Source organism: Danio rerio, chromosome 4 (genome assembly GCF_049306965.1).
Source record: "Danio rerio strain Tuebingen ecotype United States chromosome 4, GRCz12tu, whole genome shotgun sequence".
In the NCBI taxonomy this organism is placed as follows: domain Eukaryota; kingdom Metazoa; phylum Chordata; class Actinopteri; order Cypriniformes; family Danionidae; genus Danio; species Danio rerio.
The window spans coordinates 56339783-56365042 of record NC_133179.1 but is presented as its reverse complement, the minus strand read 5'-3'; the positions used below and the strand labels follow the sequence as shown (position 1 = coordinate 56365042).

The 25260-nt window shown below is 41.3% G+C and overlaps 2 protein-coding genes, 28 non-coding genes and 3 pseudogenes across 31 annotated transcripts in view; all 33 read right to left on the bottom strand.

Moving 5' to 3' along the window:
- The window catches only part of LOC137491103 (uncharacterized), a 1183352-nt gene that overhangs the window by 984756 nt on the left and 173336 nt on the right, over positions 1-25260 (bottom strand). The window lies entirely within an intron of this gene.
- Positions 1-25260, bottom strand: part of LOC137489733 (uncharacterized) — a 281585-nt gene that overhangs the window by 124603 nt on the left and 131722 nt on the right. The window lies entirely within an intron of this gene.
- LOC137489854 (U6 spliceosomal RNA) lies at positions 4338-4411 on the bottom strand (annotated as a pseudogene).
- On the bottom strand, positions 4835-4941 carry LOC137489858 (U6 spliceosomal RNA). The gene has a single exon (XR_011009216.1). It is a non-coding gene; the product is annotated as a U6 spliceosomal RNA (small nuclear RNA).
- On the bottom strand, positions 5362-5468 carry LOC141384307 (U6 spliceosomal RNA). The gene has a single exon (XR_012405373.1). It is a non-coding gene; the product is annotated as a U6 spliceosomal RNA (small nuclear RNA).
- LOC141384217 (U6 spliceosomal RNA) lies at positions 5887-5993 on the bottom strand. Its single transcript, XR_012405272.1, has one exon. It is a non-coding gene; the product is annotated as a U6 spliceosomal RNA (small nuclear RNA).
- On the bottom strand, positions 6417-6523 carry LOC141382069 (U6 spliceosomal RNA). The gene has a single exon (XR_012403015.1). It is a non-coding gene; the product is annotated as a U6 spliceosomal RNA (small nuclear RNA).
- LOC141382056 (U6 spliceosomal RNA) lies at positions 6948-7054 on the bottom strand. Its single transcript, XR_012403000.1, has one exon. It is a non-coding gene; the product is annotated as a U6 spliceosomal RNA (small nuclear RNA).
- LOC141382044 (U6 spliceosomal RNA) lies at positions 7473-7579 on the bottom strand. The gene has a single exon (XR_012402987.1). It is a non-coding gene; the product is annotated as a U6 spliceosomal RNA (small nuclear RNA).
- On the bottom strand, positions 8003-8109 carry LOC141384306 (U6 spliceosomal RNA). Its single transcript, XR_012405372.1, has one exon. It is a non-coding gene; the product is annotated as a U6 spliceosomal RNA (small nuclear RNA).
- On the bottom strand, positions 8528-8634 carry LOC137494924 (U6 spliceosomal RNA). Its single transcript, XR_011014868.2, has one exon. It is a non-coding gene; the product is annotated as a U6 spliceosomal RNA (small nuclear RNA).
- On the bottom strand, positions 9058-9164 carry LOC137494829 (U6 spliceosomal RNA). The gene has a single exon (XR_011014773.2). It is a non-coding gene; the product is annotated as a U6 spliceosomal RNA (small nuclear RNA).
- Positions 9588-9694, bottom strand: LOC141384305 (U6 spliceosomal RNA). The gene has a single exon (XR_012405371.1). It is a non-coding gene; the product is annotated as a U6 spliceosomal RNA (small nuclear RNA).
- Positions 10115-10221, bottom strand: LOC141384304 (U6 spliceosomal RNA). Its single transcript, XR_012405370.1, has one exon. It is a non-coding gene; the product is annotated as a U6 spliceosomal RNA (small nuclear RNA).
- Positions 10645-10751, bottom strand: LOC141384303 (U6 spliceosomal RNA). The gene has a single exon (XR_012405369.1). It is a non-coding gene; the product is annotated as a U6 spliceosomal RNA (small nuclear RNA).
- Positions 11171-11277, bottom strand: LOC141384216 (U6 spliceosomal RNA). Its single transcript, XR_012405271.1, has one exon. It is a non-coding gene; the product is annotated as a U6 spliceosomal RNA (small nuclear RNA).
- LOC141382086 (U6 spliceosomal RNA) lies at positions 14174-14247 on the bottom strand (annotated as a pseudogene).
- Positions 14671-14777, bottom strand: LOC141382048 (U6 spliceosomal RNA). The gene has a single exon (XR_012402991.1). It is a non-coding gene; the product is annotated as a U6 spliceosomal RNA (small nuclear RNA).
- On the bottom strand, positions 15198-15304 carry LOC141384302 (U6 spliceosomal RNA). The gene has a single exon (XR_012405368.1). It is a non-coding gene; the product is annotated as a U6 spliceosomal RNA (small nuclear RNA).
- Positions 15723-15829, bottom strand: LOC141384215 (U6 spliceosomal RNA). Its single transcript, XR_012405270.1, has one exon. It is a non-coding gene; the product is annotated as a U6 spliceosomal RNA (small nuclear RNA).
- On the bottom strand, positions 16253-16359 carry LOC141384301 (U6 spliceosomal RNA). Its single transcript, XR_012405367.1, has one exon. It is a non-coding gene; the product is annotated as a U6 spliceosomal RNA (small nuclear RNA).
- LOC141382055 (U6 spliceosomal RNA) lies at positions 16784-16890 on the bottom strand. Its single transcript, XR_012402999.1, has one exon. It is a non-coding gene; the product is annotated as a U6 spliceosomal RNA (small nuclear RNA).
- On the bottom strand, positions 17309-17415 carry LOC141382043 (U6 spliceosomal RNA). The gene has a single exon (XR_012402986.1). It is a non-coding gene; the product is annotated as a U6 spliceosomal RNA (small nuclear RNA).
- On the bottom strand, positions 17839-17945 carry LOC141384300 (U6 spliceosomal RNA). The gene has a single exon (XR_012405366.1). It is a non-coding gene; the product is annotated as a U6 spliceosomal RNA (small nuclear RNA).
- LOC141382003 (U6 spliceosomal RNA) lies at positions 18364-18470 on the bottom strand. Its single transcript, XR_012402942.1, has one exon. It is a non-coding gene; the product is annotated as a U6 spliceosomal RNA (small nuclear RNA).
- Positions 18894-19000, bottom strand: LOC141382041 (U6 spliceosomal RNA). Its single transcript, XR_012402984.1, has one exon. It is a non-coding gene; the product is annotated as a U6 spliceosomal RNA (small nuclear RNA).
- Positions 19424-19530, bottom strand: LOC141384299 (U6 spliceosomal RNA). The gene has a single exon (XR_012405365.1). It is a non-coding gene; the product is annotated as a U6 spliceosomal RNA (small nuclear RNA).
- Positions 19951-20057, bottom strand: LOC141384298 (U6 spliceosomal RNA). The gene has a single exon (XR_012405364.1). It is a non-coding gene; the product is annotated as a U6 spliceosomal RNA (small nuclear RNA).
- On the bottom strand, positions 20481-20587 carry LOC141384297 (U6 spliceosomal RNA). Its single transcript, XR_012405363.1, has one exon. It is a non-coding gene; the product is annotated as a U6 spliceosomal RNA (small nuclear RNA).
- LOC141384214 (U6 spliceosomal RNA) lies at positions 21007-21113 on the bottom strand. The gene has a single exon (XR_012405269.1). It is a non-coding gene; the product is annotated as a U6 spliceosomal RNA (small nuclear RNA).
- LOC141382090 (U6 spliceosomal RNA) lies at positions 24010-24083 on the bottom strand (annotated as a pseudogene).
- On the bottom strand, positions 24508-24614 carry LOC141382054 (U6 spliceosomal RNA). Its single transcript, XR_012402998.1, has one exon. It is a non-coding gene; the product is annotated as a U6 spliceosomal RNA (small nuclear RNA).
- LOC141382042 (U6 spliceosomal RNA) lies at positions 25033-25139 on the bottom strand. Its single transcript, XR_012402985.1, has one exon. It is a non-coding gene; the product is annotated as a U6 spliceosomal RNA (small nuclear RNA).

Sequence of the window (25260 nt, the reverse complement as noted above, 5' to 3'; positions counted from 1 at the left end):
TGCAAATAACTAATTCTAAAAATATAAGTCTAATAACACTGTCAAGGTGCAAACATTTAGTCTTTAAAACAAGTAAGCAAGATAAATGTTTATTTTGTATAAAACAAATATAAATATACATGTACAAGTTGTAGGGCTTTATGATAGCATAGAAAAAGCTGTTATTTCTAAAATAACATTTCCCTACAAAAATGCATTTTTTATCTGTGTTATTAAATCATTTATTTAATAATATTAAACAGTTAAAAGATATTGTTCAGATGCAAATAACTAATTCTAAAAATTAAGTCTAAAAACACTGTAAAGGTGCAAACATTTAGTCTTTAAAACAAATAAGCAAGATATTCTGACTCTGATTGGCTGTTGTCATTTTCTTTTTTCTTCTTAACTTCTGCTATTAGTGTTTATTTACAGCTCTGGGTTATGCTTTGAGCTGCTCTAGCAAATAGCCGAGCAGCAACTACTGGGAAGGTAGTTTATAAAATAATAATTTATCATATGTTTGGGATTTTTTTTTTTTTAAATATTGCATAAACTGTTGTGATAATAAAATAATTTTACGCTATATTGTACTGCCCTAATATGTTAAAAGTATAAATGGTTATATATTTTGTGTAAATAAACATTTTTCTATTTTATTTCTAATCTCTTTGTACATTTCAGCTTTTTTTTAAAGATTTGTTCAGTAGCTACAGTGTCCCAAGAGTGGGTTATCTGTTGTGACTCGAATAACTTTACACAATATTTATATTACACTTTACATTCATCATTTTTTCTATTCATTTATTGCAAACAACACTGTAAAAAATTGCTGTTAAAAAACGGTCAGATTCTACGGTAAAATAATGTTTTTTCACTAAAACAGTAATATTCTGTTAAAAACAGTGCTTTCTGGGTAACATTTTTGTTTTCGAGAAAGTAACCAACTGCAGAAAACTGTGAGCTAACAGAGTTCAGATTCGATGTTTTGAAGTCTGTGTTTGAAATCACACTTTGTGTCCTTGTTCACTATTTCATACACTAGTTAACTAATATAGTTCACCTGACAGTTTTAATGAACACTAATGAGTGAATTCAGACACTGATGAACACCTGCTGTTAATAATTACAATTACTGAAGAAAATAAACAAGAAACACAAACAGTGACTTGAGTTACAACATTAAATAAAATCAAATAAAATAAAACAGCTTCAGTCTCAGCAGAGGATCATTAAACAACTCCACAAACAACAGCAGACACACACTTATTACTGACTGATTTGACTTCCATACAATTCTCATTGAGATCCAACAGAAATTAAGGTGTTTTTTGTGTCACCGTAATGGAGTAAGGGGCTGATTTAGTTGGGCTCTTCACCCTCGAACTTATTTAAGAAGACTTTCCAATTACTATATTAAAGAATCAACTAAATGCTTGTATTATAGCTATCAAGTTGGAAAGTCTATAAATAGAGAAATCTATTTATTTGAAATTAGTTCTGATAAATGTTGTGGTATATATCTGGATGAAGGGCCTCATGCAATAGATTTTATGCTTAATTGCAGGTATTAATTTAATTAATGAGAAGTGGAAACAGAAAAGATACCTCTGTAATTACTTAACAGTTAAGAAATAACATACAAAAACAGTTCAGTTATGACAAATACACAGTCAGACCTCATGAATCTGACCTTGTATCTCAACAATGGTAACATCTCAAATGTTTCATGCAGCAATGCTTGCTGGGAGTGGCACTGTACAAATATCCCAGCATGCATTGCGGTATAAATAAATGTTGTATAATGGTCTAACAGTTTTCTTTATTTGTGTTTGATTCTGCTGTTGTTTATGTTTAGACTTTCAGTTGCCTGTTTGTGAGTTAAACTGTTCATTTTGTTAAATTTTGTTAAATTTGTTGTCACCATTATTGAGGTTCATATGCTGATTATTGATGTCTCTTTGAGTGCGATTTACACCATAGAGCAGTGTTATTGTCCAAGATATTCTTAAAAACGTCCTGAAATCATTGCCATATATATACATATTATGCAAAACAATAGATTTAACATTGAATAGGAACAGTACATTTTAATATACTAAATGAGACAGACTCTGCCCTTTAATAGCAACATGAACATCACCAGATCTTATTTAGGTTTTTGGCTGGCTTGCCACAATAAAGGAGCTTTTCAAACAAAGTTCTTAACAATTGCAGCAGCCAAGATATATAAATGTTAAAAATGACAGGGCTAAGAGTCCAACTAAAGCAAACTCTGTTCTCCATGATGGTGACGTAAAACTTTAACTTTTTCTCAAGAAGAACTTTAGTAGATGTTATACAAAAATACATGTATTAAGTAATAAGTGTAGCTGGTGATGATGTTTGTAGAGTTGTTTAATCATCCGCTGATCATTTAAATGATTTAATCATTTGTTGTTCTTCAGGTTATTTCATTATAAAGCTGTGACTAAAGTTCTGTATGTTCTGTTCTTGTTTTTTCCCTTCAGTATTTCTTCATTTGTTCATTGTTAATCCTCAATTATCATTTAATTAGTCAGTTAATTAATGAATTTACTTCAGCTTTGCTCCATGTTTCTTGAACACTCAGTAGTGTGGACACTTCAATAAAAACTGAAGTATATGCTCTGGGGTTTAAAGGGTTAAAGGTGTGAGAGGTAAAAACACAGTGTAAAAATGTATTTTAACAGTAATATACTGTTAATTTACACTACGGAAATAGACTGTAAAAAAACAGTATATTGCTGGCAACCACAGCTGCCAGTAGATTACTGTTAAATCAAGGAAAAAACAGTATTTTACTGTAAAACCTGAAGCTAATTTCTTCTGTGTGTCACCGTTGTGGAGGAGAGTAGAGCCAGTGTATGAGTTAAAGATGAACAATGAACTGCTGATGTTATTATGCATGTTTCTTTATTTAAAGATAGCAGCTGTTTAGTGGCTGATGCAGTCAGAATCTCTCTGGTGATTCCAGATTTACATGTATGTGTGCTGTTGTGAAAAATAAGACATTAGAGTTAAACCGAACTTTTCTAATTAACTAAAATAAGTTATCATTATAAGTATACTTCTAAGCATATATAACACATTACTTCATAAACTCATTCAGCAGTTGACCAAGTTGAGGCACTTGCTTTCAGTGAGCAAAATGAGTTCACTTGAGTATTGTGTAAATCAATGTAGTCCATGTATTTTTACAGCAACATACTGTAAAATAACAGTACATTGCTGGCAACTGCAGCTGCCAGTATTTTACTGTTTTTTAACGGGACAATTTTTAACAGTGAAGTGTTAAAGGATAAAATAAAGCTTCCAAAAATACACTGCGTACACATATTCATGTGGTTGCTTTAATGTTATTATTGTGTAATTTAAAGGATGGTAATATTAGGGTTCTGTATATTATTCATAAACAAGTTATAAACTCTAGTTTAGCTAACAGTAAAAATAAAAATGGTATAAAATTATATTGTAAATTAAACTTAAGTAAATGTTCAATGTAAATGCAGTAAAAAATAATATGTATATGTAAATATAACTGTAAACATTGATGTAAATGAAATATTTAAAAATATATTTAATTGTATTTTTAAATAATTTATTAAACTTTTAAAAATTGATAAACCTATTTTAATATCAACGCCTGAAATTTTAATTTTATTGTATTTTAATATAATATTTCTTATATCCTATAGCCTAATGTTTTTAGGTACTATATTTAGTTTAATCAGTTGTTTAAATATTTTATTATGTGTTATTTAATATTAATAAATAAGTTACCTGAACATTACGGTCAATATAATTGACAAAATTCTAAAACATTTAAAAGTCAATATTTCAGTATGTTTATTATTGAACTATTAAAAAATATTATATTTCTTAAAAGGTGTGAAATATAAGTCCTGATTATAAAAACATTTTATCTAACTCACATGCAATTCAAATAAAGCTATATTTAGTTATGTTGCAAATAAACATACAATTATATTTGAATATAATGTAATACATTTATTAAAAAATAATACTTATTATTATGTTACTCAATTCTTTTTCAAATTATGTAATATATGATATACAATGAGAGCAGTCTACAGCACATGGCTAATTAATATGCACCTGTCATACCCCAGAAAGCACATGGCTAATTATGCCAGTTCCCGCCTTTGATTTTTTTACCATATTGGGTAATTTCATTAATTTCAGCAAGCATGAGCACCTGTCAAGGTCTCAGGTGACCCCAGTGGGGTTCAGGGGTCACTACCTTGCAGTCTAAGGACTTGTGACGTCGAGAGGACTGCTGGGGGCCACAGGGTGGGGACAGAGAAGATCCATCAGGTTCCTTTGCGCAGGGGCCATGCTAATCTTCTCTGTATCGATCCAATTTTAGTATATGTGCCACCGTAGCGAGCACGGACCAGCAGTCAGGCTCAGGGCATATGTACGCCTCAAGTCCCAGCAATGTTCCTCCAAGGTGGTGGGACCTGGAGAGCCATGTTCCCACTTGTATGCCGTGCACTACAGAGCTTTGGCCCTGTCAGTGCTAGGCACACTGATTGATGCAGTAGGTCACCAAGTTTATGGACAGGGGGAAATTAGAGTGTCAGGATAGCCTATGGCAAAGTCCCAGTAAAGCAAGGGCTTTGGAAGTGCATTGGTTGCACAACAAAACAAATGATCAAAGCATCCCACATTCGTTTTCACCATGCATGTAGACTTTCCAGTTGACCCAGCAGCACCTCCCACGATTTGCTAAACCCATCCTCATGCACCATTTGGAATCGTGAAAAGCCTTTTGTCTTTTTGCATTTCTGTACTTTTACCCACGCACTAAAACAGCAATATGGAGCACTTCACGGATTTGCGTGTCATCCTTTCGCAAGGGCCATGCTAATCTTCTCTGTATCGATCCAATTTTAGTATATGTGCCACCGTAGCGAGCACGGACGAGTGGACAGGCTCAGGGCATATGTACGCCTCGAGTCCCAGCAATGTTCCTTCAAGGTGGTGGGACCCGAAGAGCCATGTTCCCACTTATATACCGTGCACTACAGAGCTTTGGCCCTGTCAGTGCTAGGCACACTGATTGATGCAGTAGGTCACCAAGTTTATGGACAGGGGGAAATTAGAGTGTCAGGATAGCCTATGGCAAAGTCCCACTAAAGCAAGGGCTTTGGAAGTGCATTAGCACAACAAAACAAATGATCAAAGCATCCCACATTCCTTTTCACCATGCATGTAGACTTTCCAGTTGACCCAGCAGCACCTCCCACGATTTGCTAAACCCATCCTCAAGCACCATTTGGAATCGTGAAAAGCCTTTTGTCTTTTTTCATTTCTGTACTTTTACCCACGCACTAAAACAGCAATATGGAGCGCTTCACGGATTTGCGTGTCATCCTTTCGCAGGGGCCATGCTAATCTTCTCTGTATCGATCCAATTTTAGTATATGTGCCACCGTAGCGAGCACAGACCAGTGGTCAGGCTCAGGGCATATGTACGCCTCGAGTCCCAGCAATGTTCCTTCAAGGTGGTGGGACCCGAAGAGCCATGTTCCCACTTATATACCCTGCACTACAGAGCTTTGGCCCTGTCAGTGCTAGGCACACTGATTGATGCAGTAGGTCACCAAGTTTATGGACGGGGGGAAATTAGAGTGTCACGATAGCCTATGGCAATCCCACTAAAGCAAGGGCTTTGGAAGTGCATTAGCACAACAAAACAAATGATCAAAGCATCCCACATTCGTTTTCACCATGCATGTAGACTTTCCAGTTGACCCAGCAGCACCTCCCACGATTTCCTAAACCCATCCTCATGCACCATTTGGAAACGTGAAAAGCCTTTTGTCTTTTTTCATTTCTATACTTTTACCCACGCACTAAAAAAGCAATATGGAGCGCTTCACGGATTTGCGTGTCATCCTTTCGCAGGGGCCATGCTAATCTTCTCTGTATCGATCCAATTTTAGTATATGTGCCACCGTAGCGAGCACGGATCAGCAGTCAGGCTCAGGGCATATGTACGCCTCGAGTCCCAGCAATGTTCCTCCAAGGTGGTGGGACCTGGAGAGCCATGTTCCCACTTGTATGCTGTGCACTACAGAGCTTTGGCCCTGTCAGTGCTAGGCACACTGATTGATGCAGTAGGTCACCAAGTTTATGGACAGGGGGAAATTAGAGTGTCAGGATAGCCTATGGCAAAGTCCCAGTAAAGCAAGGGCTTTGGAAGTGCATTGGTTGCACAACAAAACAAATGATCAAAGCATCCCACATTCGTTTTCACCATGCATGTAGACTTTCCAGTTGACCCAGCAGCACCTCCCACGATTTGCTAAACCCATCCTCATGCACCATTTGGAATCGTGAAAAGCCTTTTGTCTTTTTGCATTTCTGTACTTTTACCCACGCACTAAAACAGCAATATGGAGCGCTTCACGGATTTGCGTGTCATCCTTTCGCAGGGGCCATGCTAATCTTCTCTGTATCGATCCAATTTTAGTATATGTGCCACCGTAGCGAGCATGGACAAGTGGACAGGCTCAGGGCATATGTACGCCTCGAGTCCCAGCAATGTTCCTCCAAGGTGGTGGGACCTGGAGAGCCATGTTCCCACTTGTATGCCGTGCACTACAGAGCTTTGGCCCTGTCAGTGCTAGGCACACTGATTGATGCAGTAGGTCACCAAGTTTATGGACAGGGGGAAATTAGAGTGTCAGGATAGCCTATGGCAAAGTCCCAGTAAAGCAAGGGCTTTGGAAGTGCATTGGTTGCACAACAAAGCAAACGATCAAAGCATCCCACATTCGTTTTCACCATGCATGTAGACTTTCCAGTTGACCCAGCAGCACCTCCCACGATTTGCTAAACCCATCCTCATGCACCATTTGGAATCGTAAAAAAACTTTTTGTCTTTTTTCATTTCTGTACTTTTACCCACGCACTAAAACAGCAATATGGAGCGCTTCACGGATTTGCGTGTCATCCTTTCGCAGGAGCCATGCTAATCTTCTCTGTATCGATCCAATTTTAGTATATGTGCCACCGTAGCGAGCACAGACCAGTGGTCAGGCTCAGGGCATATGTATGCCTCGAGTCCCAGCAATGTTCCTTCAAGGTGGTGGGACCCGAAGAGCCATGTTCCCACTTATATACCGTGCACTACAGAGCTTTGGCCCTGTCAGTGCTAGGCACACTGATTGATGCAGTAGGTCACCAAGTTTATGGACGGGGGGAAATTAGAGTGTCACGATAGCCTATGGCAATCCCACTAAAGCAAGGGCTTTGGAAGTGCATTAGCACAACAAAGCAAACAATCAAAGCATCCCACATTCGTTTTCACCATGCATGTAGACTTTCCAGTTGACCCAGCAGCACCTCCCACGATTTGCTAAACCCATCCTCATGCACCATTTGGAATCGTGAAAAGCCTTTTGTCTTTTTGCATTTCTGTACTTTTACCCACGCACTAAAAAAGCAATATGGAGCGCTTCACGGATTTGCGTGTCATCCTTTCGCAGGGGCCATGCTAATCTTCTCTGTATCGATCCAATTTTAGTATATATGCCCCCGTAGCGAGCACAGACCAGTGGTCAGGCTCAGGGCATATGTACGCCTCGAGTCCCAGCAATGTTCCTCCAGGGTGGTGAGAACCGGAGAGCCATGTTCCCACTTGTATGCCGTGCACTACAGAGCTTTGGCCCTGTCAGTGCTAGGCACACTGATTGATGCAGTAGGTCACCAAGTTTATGGACAGGGGGAAATTAGAGTGTCAGGATAGCCTATGGCAAAGTCCCAGTAAAGCAAGGGCTTTGGAAGTGCATTGGTTGCACAACAAAACAAATGATCAAAGCATCCCACATTCGTTTTCACCATGCATGTAGACTTTCCAGTTGACCCAGCAGCACCTCCCACAATTTGCTAAACCCATCCTCATGCACCATTTGGAATCGTGAAAAGCCTTTTGTCTTTTTGCATTTCTGTACTTTTACCCACGCACTAAAACAGCAATATGGAGCGCTTCACGGATTTGCGTGTCATCCTTTCGCAGGGGCCATGCTAATCTTCTCTGTATCGATCCAATTTTAGTATATGTGCCACCGTAGCGAGCACGGACGAGTGGACAGGCTCAGGGCATATGTACGCCTCGAGTCCCAGCAATGTTCCTCCAAGGTGGTGGGACCTGGAGAGCCATGTTCCCACTTGTATGCCGTGCACTACAGAGCTTTGGCCCTGTCAGTGCTAGGCACACTGATTGATGCAGTAGGTCACCAAGTTTATGGACAGGGGGAAATTAGAGTGTCAGGATAGCCTATGGCAATCCCACTAAAGCAAGGGCTTTGGAAGTGCATTAGCACAACAAAACAAATGATCAAAGCATCCCACATTCGTTTTCACCATGCATGTAGACTTTCCAGTTGACCCACTAGCACCTCCCACGATTTGCTAAACCCATCCTCATGCACCATTTGGAAACGTGAAAAGCCTTTTGTCTTTTTTCATTTCTGTACTTTTACCCACGCACTAAAAAAGCAATATGGAGCGCTTCACGGATTTGCGTGTCATCCTTTCGCAGGGGCCATGCTAATCTTCTCTGTATCGATCCAATTTTAGTATATGTGCCACCGTAGCGAGCACAGATTAGCAGTTAGGCTCAGGGCATATGTACGCCTCGAGTCCCAGCAATGTTCCTCCAAGGTGGTGGGACCTGGAGAGCCATGTTCCCACTTGTATGCCGTGCACTACAGAGCTTTGGCCCTGTCAGTGCTAGGCACACTGATTGATGCAGTAGGTCACCAAGTTTATGGACAGGGGGAAATTAGAGTGTCAGGATAGCCTATGGCAAAGTCCCAGTAAAGCAAGGGCTTTGAAAGTGCATTGGTTGCACAACAAAGCAAACGATCAAAGCATCCCACATTCGTTTTCACCATGCATGTAGACTTTCCAGTTGACCCAGCAGCACCTCCCACGATTTGCTAAACCCATCCTCATGCACCATTTGGAATCGTGAAAAGCCTTTTGTCTTTTTTCATTTCTGTACTTTTACCCACGCACTAAAACAGCAATATGGAGCGCTTCACGGATTTGCGTGTCATCCTTTCGCAGGGGCCTTGCTAATCTTCTCTGTATCGATCCAATTTTAGTATATGTGCCACCGTAGCGAGCACGGATGAGTGGACAGGCTCAGGGCATATGTACGCCTCGAGTCCCAGCAATGTTCCTCCAAGGTGGTGGGACCTGGAGAGCCATGTTCCCACTTGTATGCCGTGCACTACAGAGCTTTGGCCCTGTCAGTGCTAGGCACACTGATTGATGCAGTAGGTCACCAAGTTTATGGACAGGGGGAAATTAGAGTGTCAGGATAGCCTATGGCAAAGTCCCAGTAAAGCAAGGGCTTTGGAAGTGCATTGGTTGCACAACAAAGCAAACGATCAAAGCATCCCACATTCGTTTTCACCATGCATGTAGACTTTCCAGTTGACCCAGCAGCACCTCCCACGATTTGCTAAACCCATCCTCATGCACCATTTGGAATCGTGAAAAGCCTTTTGTCTTTTTTCATTTCTGTACTTTTACCCACGCACTAAAACAGCAATATGGAGCGCTTCACGGATTTGCGTGTCATCCTTTCGCAGGGGCCATGCTAATCTTCTCTGTATCGATCCAATTTTAGTATATGTGCCACCGTAGCGAGCACAGAGCAGTGGTCAAGCTCAGGGCATATGTATGCCTCGAGTCCCAGCAATGTTCCTTCAAGGTGGTGGGCACCGGAGAGCCATGTTCCCACTTGTATGCCGTGCACTACAGAGCTTTGGCCCTGTCAGTGCTAGGCACACTGATTGATGCAGTAGGTCACCAAGTTTATGGACAGGGGGAAATTAGAGTGTCAGGATAGCCTATGGCAAAGTCCCACTAAAGCAAGGGCTTTGGAAGTGCATTAGCACAACAAAACAAACGATCAAAGCATCCCACATTCGTTTTCACCATGCATGTAGACTTTCCAGTTGACCCAGCAGCACCTCCCACGATTTGCTAAACCCATCCTCAAGCACCATTTGGAATCGTGAAAAGCCTTTTGTCTTTTTTCATTTCTGTACTTTTACCCACGCACTAAAACAGCAATATGGAGCGCTTCACGGATTTGCGTGTCATCCTTTCGCAGGGGCCATGCTAATCTTCTCTGTATCGATCCAATTTTAGTATATGTGCCACCGTAGCGAGCACGGATGAGTGGACAGGCTCAGGGCATATGTACGCCTCGAGTCCCAGCAATGTTCCTCCAAGGTGGTGGGACCTGGAGAGCCATGTTCCCACTTGTATGCCGTGCACTACAGAGCTTTGGCCCTGTCAGTGCTAGGCACACTGATTGATGCAGTAGGTCACCAAGTTTATGGACAGGGGGAAATTAGAGTGTCAGGATAGCCTATGGCAAAGTCCCAGTAAAGCAAGGGCTTTGGAAGTGCATTGGTTGCACAACAAAGCAAACGATCAAAGCATTCCACATTCGTTTTCACCATGCATGTAGACTTTCCAGTTGACCCAGCAGCACCTCCCACGATTTGCTAAACCCATCCTCATGCACCATTTGGAATCGTGAAAAGCCTTTTGTCTTTTTTCATTTCTGTACTTTTACCCACGCACTAAAACAGCAATATGGAGCGCTTCACGGATTTGCGTGTCATCCTTTCGCAGGGGCCATGCTAATCTTCTCTGTATCGATCCAATTTTAGTATATGTGCCACCGTAGCGAGCACAGACCAGTGGTCAAGCTCAGGGCATATGTATGCCTCGAGTCCCAGCAATGTTCCTCCAGGGTGGTGGGCACCGGAGAGCCATGTTCCCACTTGTATGCCGTGCACTACAGAGCTTTGGCCCTGTCAGTGCTAGGCACACTGATTGATGCAGTAGGTCACCAAGTTTATGGACGGGGGGGAAATTAGAGTGTCAGGATAGCCTATGGCAATCGCACTAAAGCAAGGGCTTTGGAAGTGCATTAGCACAACAAAACAAATGATCAAAGCATCCCACATTCGCTGTTACCATGCATGTAGACTTTCCAGTTGACCCAGCAGCACCTCCCACGATTTGCTAAACCCATCGTCATGCACCATTTGGAAACGTGAAAAGCCTTTTGTCTTTTTTCATTTCTGTACTTTTACCCACGCACTAAAAAAGCAATATGGAGCGCTTCACGGATTTGCGTGTCATCCTTTCGCAGGGGCCATGCTAATCTTCTCTGTATCGATCCAATTTTAGTATATGTGCCACCGTAGCGAGCACAGATCAGAAGTCAGGCTCAGGGCATATGTACGCCTCGAGTCCCAGCAATGTTCCTCCAAGGTGGTGGGACCTGGAGAGCCATGTTCCCACTTGTATGCCTTGCACTACAGAGCTTTGGCCCTGTCAGTGCTAGGCACACTGATTGATGCAGTAGGTCACCAAGTTTATGGACAGGGGGAAATTAGAGTGTCAGGATAGCCTATGGCAAAGTCCCAGTAAAGCAAGGGCTTTGGAAGTGCATTGGTTGCACAACAAAGCAAACGATCAAAGCATCCCACATTCGTTTTCACCATGCATGTAGACTTTCCAGTTGACCCAGCAGCACCTCCCACGATTTGCTAAACCCATCCTCATGCACCATTTGGAATCGTGAAAAGCCTTTTGTCTTTTTTCATTTCTGTACTTTTACCCACGCACTAAAACAGCAATATGGAGCGCTTCACGGATCTGCGTGTCATCCTTTCGCCTCTTGCGGGAGAATCTTCGGTTCCCTTCCCGTTCCACAGTTCCACTTTCCCTTCTTCCTGATTGGCCCGACGTCTGGCTCAGGATTGGTCGACGCAAAGTTCCACAAAGCGTGCTTCCGAATTTGGTCATGTCATGTAGCGTGCCGTTGGCTCTTTGAGAAAGTTCCACTGAACGTGCGCTCCGATTGGCCGCTGGGCGGGACCTCCAGGAAGCGCGATTTATAAAGCGGTGCAGTGGATAGAGGAAGTTAAAAAAGGAGACAAAACAGACTATAAAGACGACAAGCTTTGTTGTAAATGTTTATTTTGTTTGACAAAAAAATAGATATATACATGTATATGTTTTAGGGCTTTATGATAGCATAGAAAAACGCGATTATTTCTAAAATAACATTTCCCTAGAAAAATGCATTTTTTCTGTGTTATTAAATCATTTACTTAATAATATTAAATGGTTAAAAGATATTGTTCAGATGCAATTAGCTCTAATTCTAAAAATTATAAGTCTAATAACACTGTCAAGGTGCAAACATTTAGTCTTTAAAACAACTAAGCAAGATAAATGTTTATTTTGTATAAAACAAATATAAATATACATGTACAAGTTGTAGGGCTTTATGATAGCATAGAAACTGCTATTATTTCTAAAATAACATTTATGATAGCATAGAAACTGCTATTATTTCTAAAATAACATTTATGACAGCATAGAAATTGCTATTATTTCTAAAATAACAATTCCATTCAAAAATGCATTATTTTATCTGTGTTATTAAATCATTTACTTAATAATATTAAATAGTTAAAAGATATTGTTCAGATGCAAATAACTAATTCTAAAAATTAAGTCTAAGTCTAAAAACACTGTAAAGGTGCAAACATTTAGTCTTTAAAACAACTAAGCAAGATATTCAGACTCTGATTGGCTGTTGTCATTTTCTTTTTTCTTCTTAACTTCTGCTATTAGTGTTTATTTACAGCTCTGGGTTAAGCTTTGAGCTGCTCTAGCAAATAGCCGAGCAGCAACTACTGGGAAGGTAGTTTATAAAATAATAATTTATCATATGTTTGTGATTTTTTTTTTTTTTAAATATTGCATAAACTGTTGTGATAATAAAATAATTTTACGCTATATTGTACTGCCCTAATATGTTAAAAGTATAAATGGTTATATATTTTGTGTAAATAAACATTTTTCTATTTTATTTCTAATCTCTGTGTACATTTCAGCTTTTTTTTTTAAAGATATTTGTTCAGTAGCTACAGTGTCCCAAGAGTGAGTTATCTGTTGTGACTTGAATAACTTTACACAATATTTATATTACACTTTACATAATTGTTTTCTATTCATTTATTGCAAACAAGAGTTGAAGGATAAAATTAAACTTCCAAAAATACACTGCGTACATATTCATGTGGTTGCTTTAATGTTATCATTGTGTAATTTAAAGTATGGTAATATTAGGGTTCTGTATATTATTCATAAACAAGTTATAAACTCTAGTTTAGCTAACAGTAAAAATAAAATGGTATAAAATTATATTGTAAATTAAATTTAGGTAAATATTCAATGTAAATGCAGTAACACCTAAAAATATGTGTATATGTAAATACAACTGTAAACATTGATGTAAATGAAATATTTTAAAATATATTTAATTGAATTTTTAAATAATTTATTAAACTTTAAAAAATTGACAAACCTATTTAAATATCAATGCCTGAAATTTAAATTTGAAAGTATTTTAATATAATATTTCTTATATCCTACAACCTAATATTTTTAGGTACTATATTTAATCAGTTGTTTAAATATTTTATTATGTGTTATTTAATATTAATAAATAGGTTACCTGAACATTATGGTCTATATAATTGACAAAATTCTAAAACATTTAAAAGTCAATATTTCAGTATGTTTATTATTGAACTATTAAAATATTTTATTTCTTAAAAGGTGTCAAATATAAGTCCTGATTATAAAAACATTTTATCTAACTGACATGCAATTCAAAAAAGCTATATTTAGTTATGTTGCAAATAAACATAGAATTATATTTGAATATAATGTAATACATTTATTAAAAAAATAATACTTATTATTATTATATGTTACTCAATTCATTTAAAATGGATTTTCTTTTTCAAATTATGTAATAAATGATATACAATGAGAGCAGTCTACAGCACATGGCTAATTAATATGCACCTGTCATACCCCAGAAAGCACATGGCTAATTATGCCAGTTCCCGCCTTTGATTTTTTACCATATTGGGTAATTTGTTTAATTTCAACAAGCATGAGCACCCTTCAAGGCCACAGGTGACCCCAATGGGGTTCAGGGGTCACTACCCTGCAGTCTAAGGCCATGTGACGTCGAGAGGACCGCTGGGGGCCGCAGGGTGGGGACAGAGAAGATCCATCAGGTTCCTTTGCGCAGGGGCCATGCTAATCTTCTCTGTATCGATCCAATTTTAGTATATGTGCCACCGTAGCGAGCACGGACCAGCAGTCAGGCTCAGGGCATATGTACGCCTCAAGTCCCAGCAATGTTCCTCCAAGGTGGTGGGACCTGGAGAGCCATGTTCCCACTTGTATGCCGTGCACTACAGAGCTTTGGCCCTGTCAGTGCTAGGCACACTGATTGATGCAGTAGGTCACCAAGTTTATGGACAGGGGGAAATTAGAGTGTCAGGATAGCCTATGGCAAAGTCCCAGTAAAGCAAGGGCTTTGGAAGTGCATTGGTTGCACAACAAAACAAATGATCAAAGCATCCCACATTCGTTTTCACCATGCATGTAGACTTTCCAGTTGACCCAGCAGCACCTCCCACGATTTGCTAAACCCATCCTCATGCACCATTTGGAATCGTGAAAAGCCTTTTGTCTTTTTGCATTTCTGTACTTTTACCCACGCACTAAAACAGCAATATGGAGCACTTCACGGATTTGCGTGTCATCCTTTCGCAAGGGCCATGCTAATCTTCTCTGTATCGATCCAATTTTAGTATATGTGCCACCGTAGCGAGCACGGACGAGTGGACAGGCTCAGGGCATATGTACGCCTCGAGTCCCAGCAATGTTCCTTCAAGGTGGTGGGACCCGAAGAGCCATGTTCCCACTTATATACCGTGCACTACAGAGCTTTGGCCCTGTCAGTGCTAGGCACACTGATTGATGCAGTAGGTCACCAAGTTTATGGACAGGGGGAAATTAGAGTGTCAGGATAGCCTATGGCAAAGTCCCACTAAAGCAAGGGCTTTGGAAGTGCATTAGCACAACAAAACAAATGATCAAAGCATCCCACATTCCTTTTCACCATGCATGTAGACTTTCCAGTTGACCCAGCAGCACCTCCCACGATTTGCTAAACCCATCCTCAAGCACCATTTGGAATCGTGAAAAGCCTTTTGTCTTTTTTCATTTCTGTACTTTTACCCACGCACTAAAACAGCAATATGGAGCGCTTCACGGATTTGCGTGTCATCCTTTCGCAGGGGCCATGCTAATCTTCTCTGTATCGATCCAATTTTAGTATATGTGCCACCGTAGCGAGCACAGACCAGTGGTCAGGCTCAGGGCATATGTACGCCTCGAGTCCCAGCAATGTTCCTTCAAGGTGGTGGGACCCGAAGAGCCATGTTCCCACTTATATACCCTGCACTACAGAGCTTTGGCCCTGTCAGTGCTAGGCACACTGATTGATGCAGTAGGTCACCAAGTTTATGGACGGGGGGAAATTAGAGTGTCACGATAGCCTATGGCAATCCCACTAAAGCAAGGGCTTTGGAAGTGCATTAGCACAACAAAACAAATGATCAAAGCATCCCACATTCGTTTTCACCATGCATGTAGACTTTCCAGTTGACCCAGCAGCACCTCCCACGATTTCCTAAACCCATCCTCATGCACCATTTGGAAACGTGAAAAGCCTTTTGTCTTTTTTCATTTCTATACTTTTACCCACGCACTAAAAAAGCAATATGGAGCGCTTCACGGATTTGCGTGTCATCCTTTCGCAGGGGCCATGCTAATCTTCTCTGTATCGATCCAATTTTAGTATATGTGCCACCGTAGCGAGCACGGATCAGCAGTCAGGCTCAGGGCATATGTACGCCTCGAGTCCCAGCAATGTTCCTCCAAGGTGGTGGGACCTGGAGAGCCATGTTCCCACTTGTATGCTGTGCACTACAGAGCTTTGGCCCTGTCAGTGCTAGGCACACTGATTGATGCAGTAGGTCACCAAGTTTATGGACAGGGGGAAATTAGAGTGTCAGGATAGCCTATGGCAAAGTCCCAGTAAAGCAAGGGCTTTGGAAGTGCATTGGTTGCACAACAAAACAAATGATCAAAGCATCCCACATTCGTTTTCACCATGCATGTAGACTTTCCAGTTGACCCAGCAGCACCTCCCACGATTTGCTAAACCCATCCTCATGCACCATTTGGAATCGTGAAAAGCCTTTTGTCTTTTTGCATTTCTGTACTTTTACCCACGCACTAAAACAGCAATATGGAGCGCTTCACGGATTTGCGTGTCATCCTTTCGCAGGGGCCATGCTAATCTTCTCTGTATCGATCCAATTTTAGTATATGTGCCACCGTAGCGAGCACGGACGAGTGGACAGGCTCAGGGCATATGTACGCCTCGAGTCCCAGCAATGTTCCTCCAAGGTGGTGGGACCTGGAGAGCCATGTTCCCACTTGTATGCCGTGCACTACAGAGCTTTGGCCCTGTCAGTGCTAGGCACACTGATTGATGCAGTAGGTCACCAAGTTTATGGACAGGGGGAAATTAGAGTGTCAGGATAGCCTATGGCAAAGTCCCAGTAAAGCAAGGGCTTTGGAAGTGCATTGGTTGCACAACAAAGCAAACGATCAAAGCATCCCACATTCGTTTTCACCATGCATGTAGACTTTCCAGTTGACCCAGCAGCACCTCCCACGATTTGCTAAACCCATCCTCATGCACCATTTGGAATCGTAAAAAAACTTTTTGTCTTTTTTCATTTCTGTACTTTTACCCACGCACTAAAACAGCAATATGGAGCGCTTCACGGATTTGCGTGTCATCCTTTCGCAGGAGCCATGCTAATCTTCTCTGTATCGATCCAATTTTAGTATATGTGCCACCGTAGCGAGCACAGACCAGTGGTCAGGCTCAGGGCATATGTACGCCTCGAGTCCCAGCAATGTTCCTTCAAGGTGGTGGGACCCGAAGAGCCATGTTCCCACTTATATACCGTGCACTACAGAGCTTTGGCCCTGTCAGTGCTAGGCACACTGATTGATGCAGTAGGTCACCAAGTTTATGGACGGGGGGAAATTAGAGTGTCACGATAGCCTATGGCAATCCCACTAAAGCAAGGGCTTTGGAAGTGCATTAGCACAACAAAGCAAACAATCAAAGCATCCCACATTCGTTTTCACCATGCATGTAGACTTTCCAGTTGACCCAGCAGCACCTCCCACGATTTGCTAAACCCATCCTCATGCACCATTTGGAATCGTGAAAAGCCTTTTGTCTTTTTCCATTTCTGTACTTTTACCCACGCACTAAAAAAGCAATATGGAGCGCTTCACGGATTTGCGTGTCATCCTTTCGCAGGGGCCATGCTAATCTTCTCTGTATCGATCCAATTTTAGTATATATGCCCCCGTAGCGAGCACAGACCAGTGGTCAGGCTCAGGGCATATGTACGCCTCGAGTCCCAGCAATGTTCCTCCAGGGTGGTGAGAACCGGAGAGCCATGTTCCCACTTGTATGCCGTGCACTACAGAGCTTTGGCCCTGTCAGTGCTAGGCACACTGATTGATGCAGTAGGTCACCAAGTTTATGGACAGGGGGAAATTAGAGTGTCAGGATAGCCTATGGCAAAGTCCCAGTAAAGCAAGGGCTTTGGAAGTGCATTGGTTGCACAACAAAACAAATGATCAAAGCATCCCACATTCGTTTTCACCATGCATGTAGACTTTCCAGTTGACCCAGCAGCACCTCCCACAATTTGCTAAACCCATCCTCATGCACCATTTGGAATCGTGAAAAGCCTTTTGTCTTTTTGCATTTCTGTACTTTTACCCACGCACTAAAACAGCAATATGGAGCGCTTCACGGATTTGCGTGTCATCCTTTCGCAGGGGCCATGCTAATCTTCTCTGTATCGATCCAATTTTAGTATATGTGCCACCGTAGCGAGCACGGACGAGTGGACAGGCTCAGGGCATATGTACGCCTCGAGTCCCAGCAATGTTCCTCCAAGGTGGTGGGACCTGGAGAGCCATGTTCCCACTTGTATGCCGTGCACTACAGAGCTTTGGCCCTGTCAGTGCTAGGCACACTGATTGATGCAGTAGGTCACCAAGTTTATGGACAGGGGGAAATTAGAGTGTCAGGATAGCCTATGGCAATCCCACTAAAGCAAGGGCTTTGGAAGTGCATTAGCACAACAAAACAAATGATCAAAGCATCCCACATTCGTTTTCACCATGCATGTAGACTTTCCAGTTGACCCACTAGCACCTCCCACGATTTGCTAAACCCATCCTCATGCACCATTTGGAAACGTGAAAAGCCTTTTGTCTTTTTTCATTTCTGTACTTTTACCCACGCACTAAAAAAGCAATATGGAGCGCTTCACGGATTTGCGTGTCATCCTTTCGCAGGGGCCATGCTAATCTTCTCTGTATCGATCCAATTTTAGTATATGTGCCACCGTAGCGAGCACAGATTAGCAGTTAGGCTCAGGGCATATGTACGCCTCGAGTCCCAGCAATGTTCCTCCAAGGTGGTGGGACCTGGAGAGCCATGTTCCCACTTGTATGCCGTGCACTACAGAGCTTTGGCCCTGTCAGTGCTAGGCACACTGATTGATGCAGTAGGTCACCAAGTTTATGGACAGGGGGAAATTAGAGTGTCAGGATAGCCTATGGCAAAGTCCCAGTAAAGCAAGGGCTTTGAAAGTGCATTGGTTGCACAACAAAGCAAACGATCAAAGCATCCCACATTCGTTTTCACCATGCATGTAGACTTTCCAGTTGACCCAGCAGCACCTCCCACGATTTGCTAAACCCATCCTCATGCACCATTTGGAATCGTGAAAAGCCTTTTGTCTTTTTTCATTTCTGTACTTTTACCCACGCACTAAAACAGCAATATGGAGCGCTTCACGGATTTGCGTGTCATCCTTTCGCAGGGGCCTTGCTAATCTTCTCTGTATCGATCCAATTTTAGTATATGTGCCACCGTAGCGAGCACGGATGAGTGGACAGGCTCAGGGCATATGTACGCCTCGAGTCCCAGCAATGTTCCTCCAAGGTGGTGGGACCTGGAGAGCCATGTTCCCACTTGTATGCCGTGCACTACAGAGCTTTGGCCCTGTCAGTGCTAGGCACACTGATTGATGCAGTAGGTCACCAAGTTTATGGACAGGGGGAAATTAGAGTGTCAGGATAGCCTATGGCAAAGTCCCAGTAAAGCAAGGGCTTTGGAAGTGCATTGGTTGCACAACAAAGCAAACGATCAAAGCATCCCACATTCGTTTTCACCATGCATGTAGACTTTCCAGTTGACCCAGCAGCACCTCCCACGATTTGCTAAACCCATCCTCATGCACCATTTGGAATCGTGAAAAGCCTTTTGTCTTTTTTCATTTCTGTACTTTTACCCACGCACTAAAACAGCAATATGGAGCGCTTCACGGATTTGCGTGTCATCCTTTCGCAGGGGCCATGCTAATCTTCTCTGTATCGATCCAATTTTAGTATATGTGCCACCGTAGCGAGCACAGAGCAGTGGTCAAGCTCAGGGCATATGTATGCCTCGAGTCCCAGCAATGTTCCTTCAAGGTGGTGGGCACCGGAGAGCCATGTTCCCACTTGTATGCCGTGCACTACAGAGCTTTGGCCCTGTCAGTGCTAGGCACACTGATTGATGCAGTAGGTCACCAAGTTTATGGACAGGGGGAAATTAGAGTGTCAGGATAGCCTATGGCAAAGTCCCACTAAAGCAAGGGCTTTGGAAGTGCATTAGCACAACAAAACAAACGATCAAAGCATCCCACATTCGTTTTCACCATGCATGTAGACTTTCCAGTTGACCCAGCAGCACCTCCCACGATTTGCTAAACCCATCCTCAAGCACCATTTGGAATCGTGAAAAGCCTTTTGTCTTTTTTCATTTCTGTACTTTTACCCACGCACTAAAACAGCAATATGGAGCGCTTCACGGATTTGCGTGTCATCCTTTCGCAGGGGCCATGCTAATCTTCTCTGTATCGATCCAATTTTAGTATATGTGCCACCGTAGCGAGCACGGATGAGTGGACAGGCTCAGGGCATATGTACGCCTCGAGTCCCAGCAATGTTCCTCCAAGGTGGTGGGACCTGGAGAGCCATGTTCCCACTTGTATGCCGTGCACTACAGAGCTTTGGCCCTGTCAGTGCTAGGCACACTGATTGATGCAGTAGGTCACCAAGTTTATGGACAGGGGGAAATTAGAGTGTCAGGATAGCCTATGGCAAAGTCCCAGTAAAGCAAGGGCTTTGGAAGTGCATTGGTTGCACAACAAAGCAAACGATCAAAGCATTCCACATTCGTTTTCACCATGCATGTAGACTTTCCAGTTGACCCAGCAGCACCTCCCACGATTTGCTAAACCCATCCTCATGCACCATTTGGAATCGTGAAAAGCCTTTTGTCTTTTTTCATTTCTGTACTTTTACCCACGCACTAAAACAGCAATATGGAGCGCTTCACGGATTTGCGTGTCATCCTTTCGCAGGGGCCATGCTAATCTTCTCTGTATCGATCCAATTTTAGTATATGTGCCACCGTAGCGAGCACAGACCAGTGGTCAAGCTCAGGGCATATGTATGCCTCGAGTCCCAGCAATGTTCCTCCAGGGTGGTGGGCACCGGAGAGCCATGTTCCCACTTGTATGCCGTGCACTACAGAGCTTTGGCCCTGTCAGTGCTAGGCACACTGATTGATGCAGTAGGTCACCAAGTTTATGGACGGGGGGGAAATTAGAGTGTCAGGATAGCCTATGGCAATCGCACTAAAGCAAGGGCTTTGGAAGTGCATTAGCACAACAAAACAAATGATCAAAGCATCCCACATTCGCTGTTACCATGCATGTAGACTTTCCAGTTGACCCAGCAGCACCTCCCACGATTTGCTAAACCCATCGTCATGCACCATTTGGAAACGTGAAAAGCCTTTTGTCTTTTTTCATTTCTGTACTTTTACCCACGCACTAAAAAAGCAATATGGAGCGCTTCACGGATTTGCGTGTCATCCTTTCGCAGGGGCCATGCTAATCTTCTCTGTATCGATCCAATTTTAGTATATGTGCCACCGTAGCGAGCACAGATCAGAAGTCAGGCTCAGGGCATATGTACGCCTCGAGTCCCAGCAATGTTCCTCCAAGGTGGTGGGACCTGGAGAGCCATGTTCCCACTTGTATGCCTTGCACTACAGAGCTTTGGCCCTGTCAGTGCTAGGCACACTGATTGATGCAGTAGGTCACCAAGTTTATGGACAGGGGGAAATTAGAGTGTCAGGATAGCCTATGGCAAAGTCCCAGTAAAGCAAGGGCTTTGGAAGTGCATTGGTTGCACAACAAAGCAAACGATCAAAGCATCCCACATTCGTTTTCACCATGCATGTAGACTTTCCAGTTGACCCAGCAGCACCTCCCACGATTTGCTAAACCCATCCTCATGCACCATTTGGAATCGTGAAAAGCCTTTTGTCTTTTTTCATTTCTGTACTTTTACCCACGCACTAAAACAGCAATATGGAGCGCTTCACGGATCTGCGTGTCATCCTTTCGCCTCTTGCGGGAGAATCTTCGGTTCCCTTCCCGTTCCACAGTTCCACTTTCCCTTCTTCCTGATTGGCCCGACGTCTGGCTCAGGATTGGTCGACGCAAAGTTCCACAAAGCGTGCTTCCGAATTTGGTCATGTCATGTAGCGTGCCGTTGGCTCTTTGAGAAAGTTCCACTGAACGTGCGCTCCGATTGGCCGCTGGGCGGGACCTCCAGGAAGCGCGATTTATAAAGCGGTGCAGTGGATAGAGGAAGTTAAAAAAGGAGACAAAACAGACTATAAAGACGACAAGCTTTGTTGTAAATGTTTATTTTGTTTGACAAAAAAATAGATATATACATGTATATGTTTTAGGGCTTTATGATAGCATAGAAAAACGCGATTATTTCTAAAATAACATTTCCCTAGAAAAATGCATTTTTTCTGTGTTATTAAATCATTTACTTAATAATATTAAATGGTTAAAAGATATTGTTCAGATGCAATTAGCTCTAATTCTAAAAATTATAAGTCTAATAACACTGTCAAGGTGCAAACATTTAGTCTTTAAAACAACTAAGCAAGATAAATGTTTATTTTGTATAAAACAAATATAAATATACATGTACAAGTTGTAGGGCTTTATGATAGCATAGAAACTGCTATTATTTCTAAAATAACATTTATGATAGCATAGAAACTGCTATTATTTCTAAAATAACATTTATGACAGCATAGAAATTGCTATTATTTCTAAAATAACAATTCCATTCAAAAATGCATTATTTTATCTGTGTTATTAAATCATTTACTTAATAATATTAAATAGTTAAAAGATATTGTTCAGATGCAAATAACTAATTCTAAAAATTAAGTCTAAGTCTAAAAACACTGTAAAGGTGCAAACATTTAGTCTTTAAAACAACTAAGCAAGATATTCTGACTCTGATTGGCTGTTGTCATTTTCTTTTTTCTTCTTAACTTCTGCTATTAGTGTTTATTTACAGCTCTGGGTTATGCTTTGAGCTGCTCTAGCAAATAGCCGAGCAGCAACTACTGGGAAGGTAGTTTATAAAATAATAATTTATCATATGTTTGTGATTTTTTTTTTTTTTAAATATTGCATAAACTGTTGTGATAATAAAATAATTTTACGCTATATTGTACTGCCCTAATATGTTAAAAGTATAAATGGTTATATATTTTGTGTAAATAAACATTTTTCTATTTTATTTCTAATCTCTGTGTACATTTCAGCTTTTTTTTTTAAAGATATTTGTTCAGTAGCTACAGTGTCCCAAGAGTGAGTTATCTGTTGTGACTTGAATAACTTTACACAATATTTATATTACACTTTACATAATTGTTTTCTATTCATTTATTGCAAACAAGAGTTGAAGGATAAAATTAAACTTCCAAAAATACACTGCGTACATATTCATGTGGTTGCTTTAATGTTATCATTGTGTAATTTAAAGTATGGTAATATTAGGGTTCTGTATATTATTCATAAACAAGTTATAAACTCTAGTTTAGCTAACAGTAAAAATAAAATGGTATAAAATTATATTGTAAATTAAATTTAGGTAAATATTCAATGTAAATGCAGTAACACCTAAAAATATGTGTATATGTAAATACAACTGTAAACATTGATGTAAATGAAATATTTTAAAATATATTTAATTGAATTTTTAAATAATTTATTAAACTTTAAAAAATTGACAAACCTATTTAAATATCAATGCCTGAAATTTAAATTTGAAAGTATTTTAATATAATATTTCTTATATCCTACAACCTAATATTTTTAGGTACTATATTTAATCAGTTGTTTAAATATTTTATTATGTGTTATTTAATATTAATAAATAGGTTACCTGAACATTATGGTCTATATAATTGACAAAATTCTAAAACATTTAAAAGTCAATATTTCAGTATGTTTATTATTGAACTATTAAAATATTTTATTTCTTAAAAGGTGTCAAATATAAGTCCTGATTATAAAAACATTTTATCTAACTGACATGCAATTCAAAAAAGCTATATTTAGTTATGTTGCAAATAAACATAGAATTATATTTGAATATAATGTAATACATTTATTAAAAAAATAATACTTATTATTATTATATGTTACTCAATTCATTTAAAATGGATTTTCTTTTTCAAATTATGTAATAAATGATATACAATGAGAGCAGTCTACAGCACATGGCTAATTAATATGCACCTGTCATACCCCAGAAAGCACATGGCTAATTATGCCAGTTCCCGCCTTTGATTTTTTACCATATTGGGTAATTTGTTTAATTTCAACAAGCATGAGCACCCTTCAAGGCCACAGGTGACCCCAATGGGGTTCAGGGGTCACTACCCTGCAGTCTAAGGCCATGTGACGTCGAGAGGACCGCTGGGGGCCGCAGGGTGGGGACAGAGAAGATCCATCAGGTTCCTTTTCGCAGGGGCCATGCTAATCTTCTCTGTATCGATCCAATTTTAGTATATGTGCCACCGTAGCGAGCACGGACAAGTGGACAGGCTCAGGGCATATGTACGCCTCGAGTCCCAGCAATGTTCCTCCAAGGTGGTGGGACCTGGAGAGCCATGTTCCCACTTGTATGCCGTGCACTACAGAGCTTTGGCCCTGTCAGTGCTAGGCACACTGATTGATGCAGTAGGTCACCAAGTTTATGGACAGGGGGAAATTAGAGTGTCAGGATAGCCTATGGCAAAGTCCCAGTAAAGCAAGGGCTTTGGAAGTGCATTGGTTGCACAACAAAGCAAACGATCAAAGCATCCCACATTCGTTTTCACCATGCATGTAGACTTTCCAGTTGACCCAGCAGCACCTCCCACGATTTGCTAAACCCATCCTCATGCACCATTTGGAATCGTAAAAAAACTTTTTGTCTTTTTTCATTTCTGTACTTTTACCCACGCACTAAAACAGCAATATGGAGCGCTTCACGGATTTGCGTGTCATCCTTTCGCAGGAGCCATGCTAATCTTCTCTGTATCGATCCAATTTTAGTATATGTGCCACCGTAGCGAGCACAGACCAGTGGTCAGGCTCAGGGCATATGTACGCCTCGAGTCCCAGCAATGTTCCTTCAAGGTGGTGGGACCCGAAGAGCCATGTTCCCACTTATATACCGTGCACTACAGAGCTTTGGCCCTGTCAGTGCTAGGCACACTGATTGATGCAGTAGGTCACCAAGTTTATGGACGGGGGGAAATTAGAGTGTCACGATAGCCTATGGCAATCCCACTAAAGCAAGGGCTTTGGAAGTGCATTAGCACAACAAAGCAAACAATCAAAGCATCCCACATTCGTTTTCACCATGCATGTAGACTTTCCAGTTGACCCAGCAGCACCTCCCACGATTTGCTAAACCCATCCTCATGCACCATTTGGAATCGTGAAAAGCCTTTTGTCTTTTTGCATTTCTGTACTTTTACCCACGCACTAAAAAAGCAATATGGAGCGCTTCACGGATTTGCGTGTCATCCTTTCGCAGGGGCCATGCTAATCTTCTCTGTATCGATCCAATTTTAGTATATATGCCCCCGTAGCGAGCACAGACCAGTGGTCAGGCTCAGGGCATATGTACGCCTCGAGTCCCAGCAATGTTCCTCCAGGGTGGTGAGAACCGGAGAGCCATGTTCCCACTTGTATGCCGTGCACTACAGAGCTTTGGCCC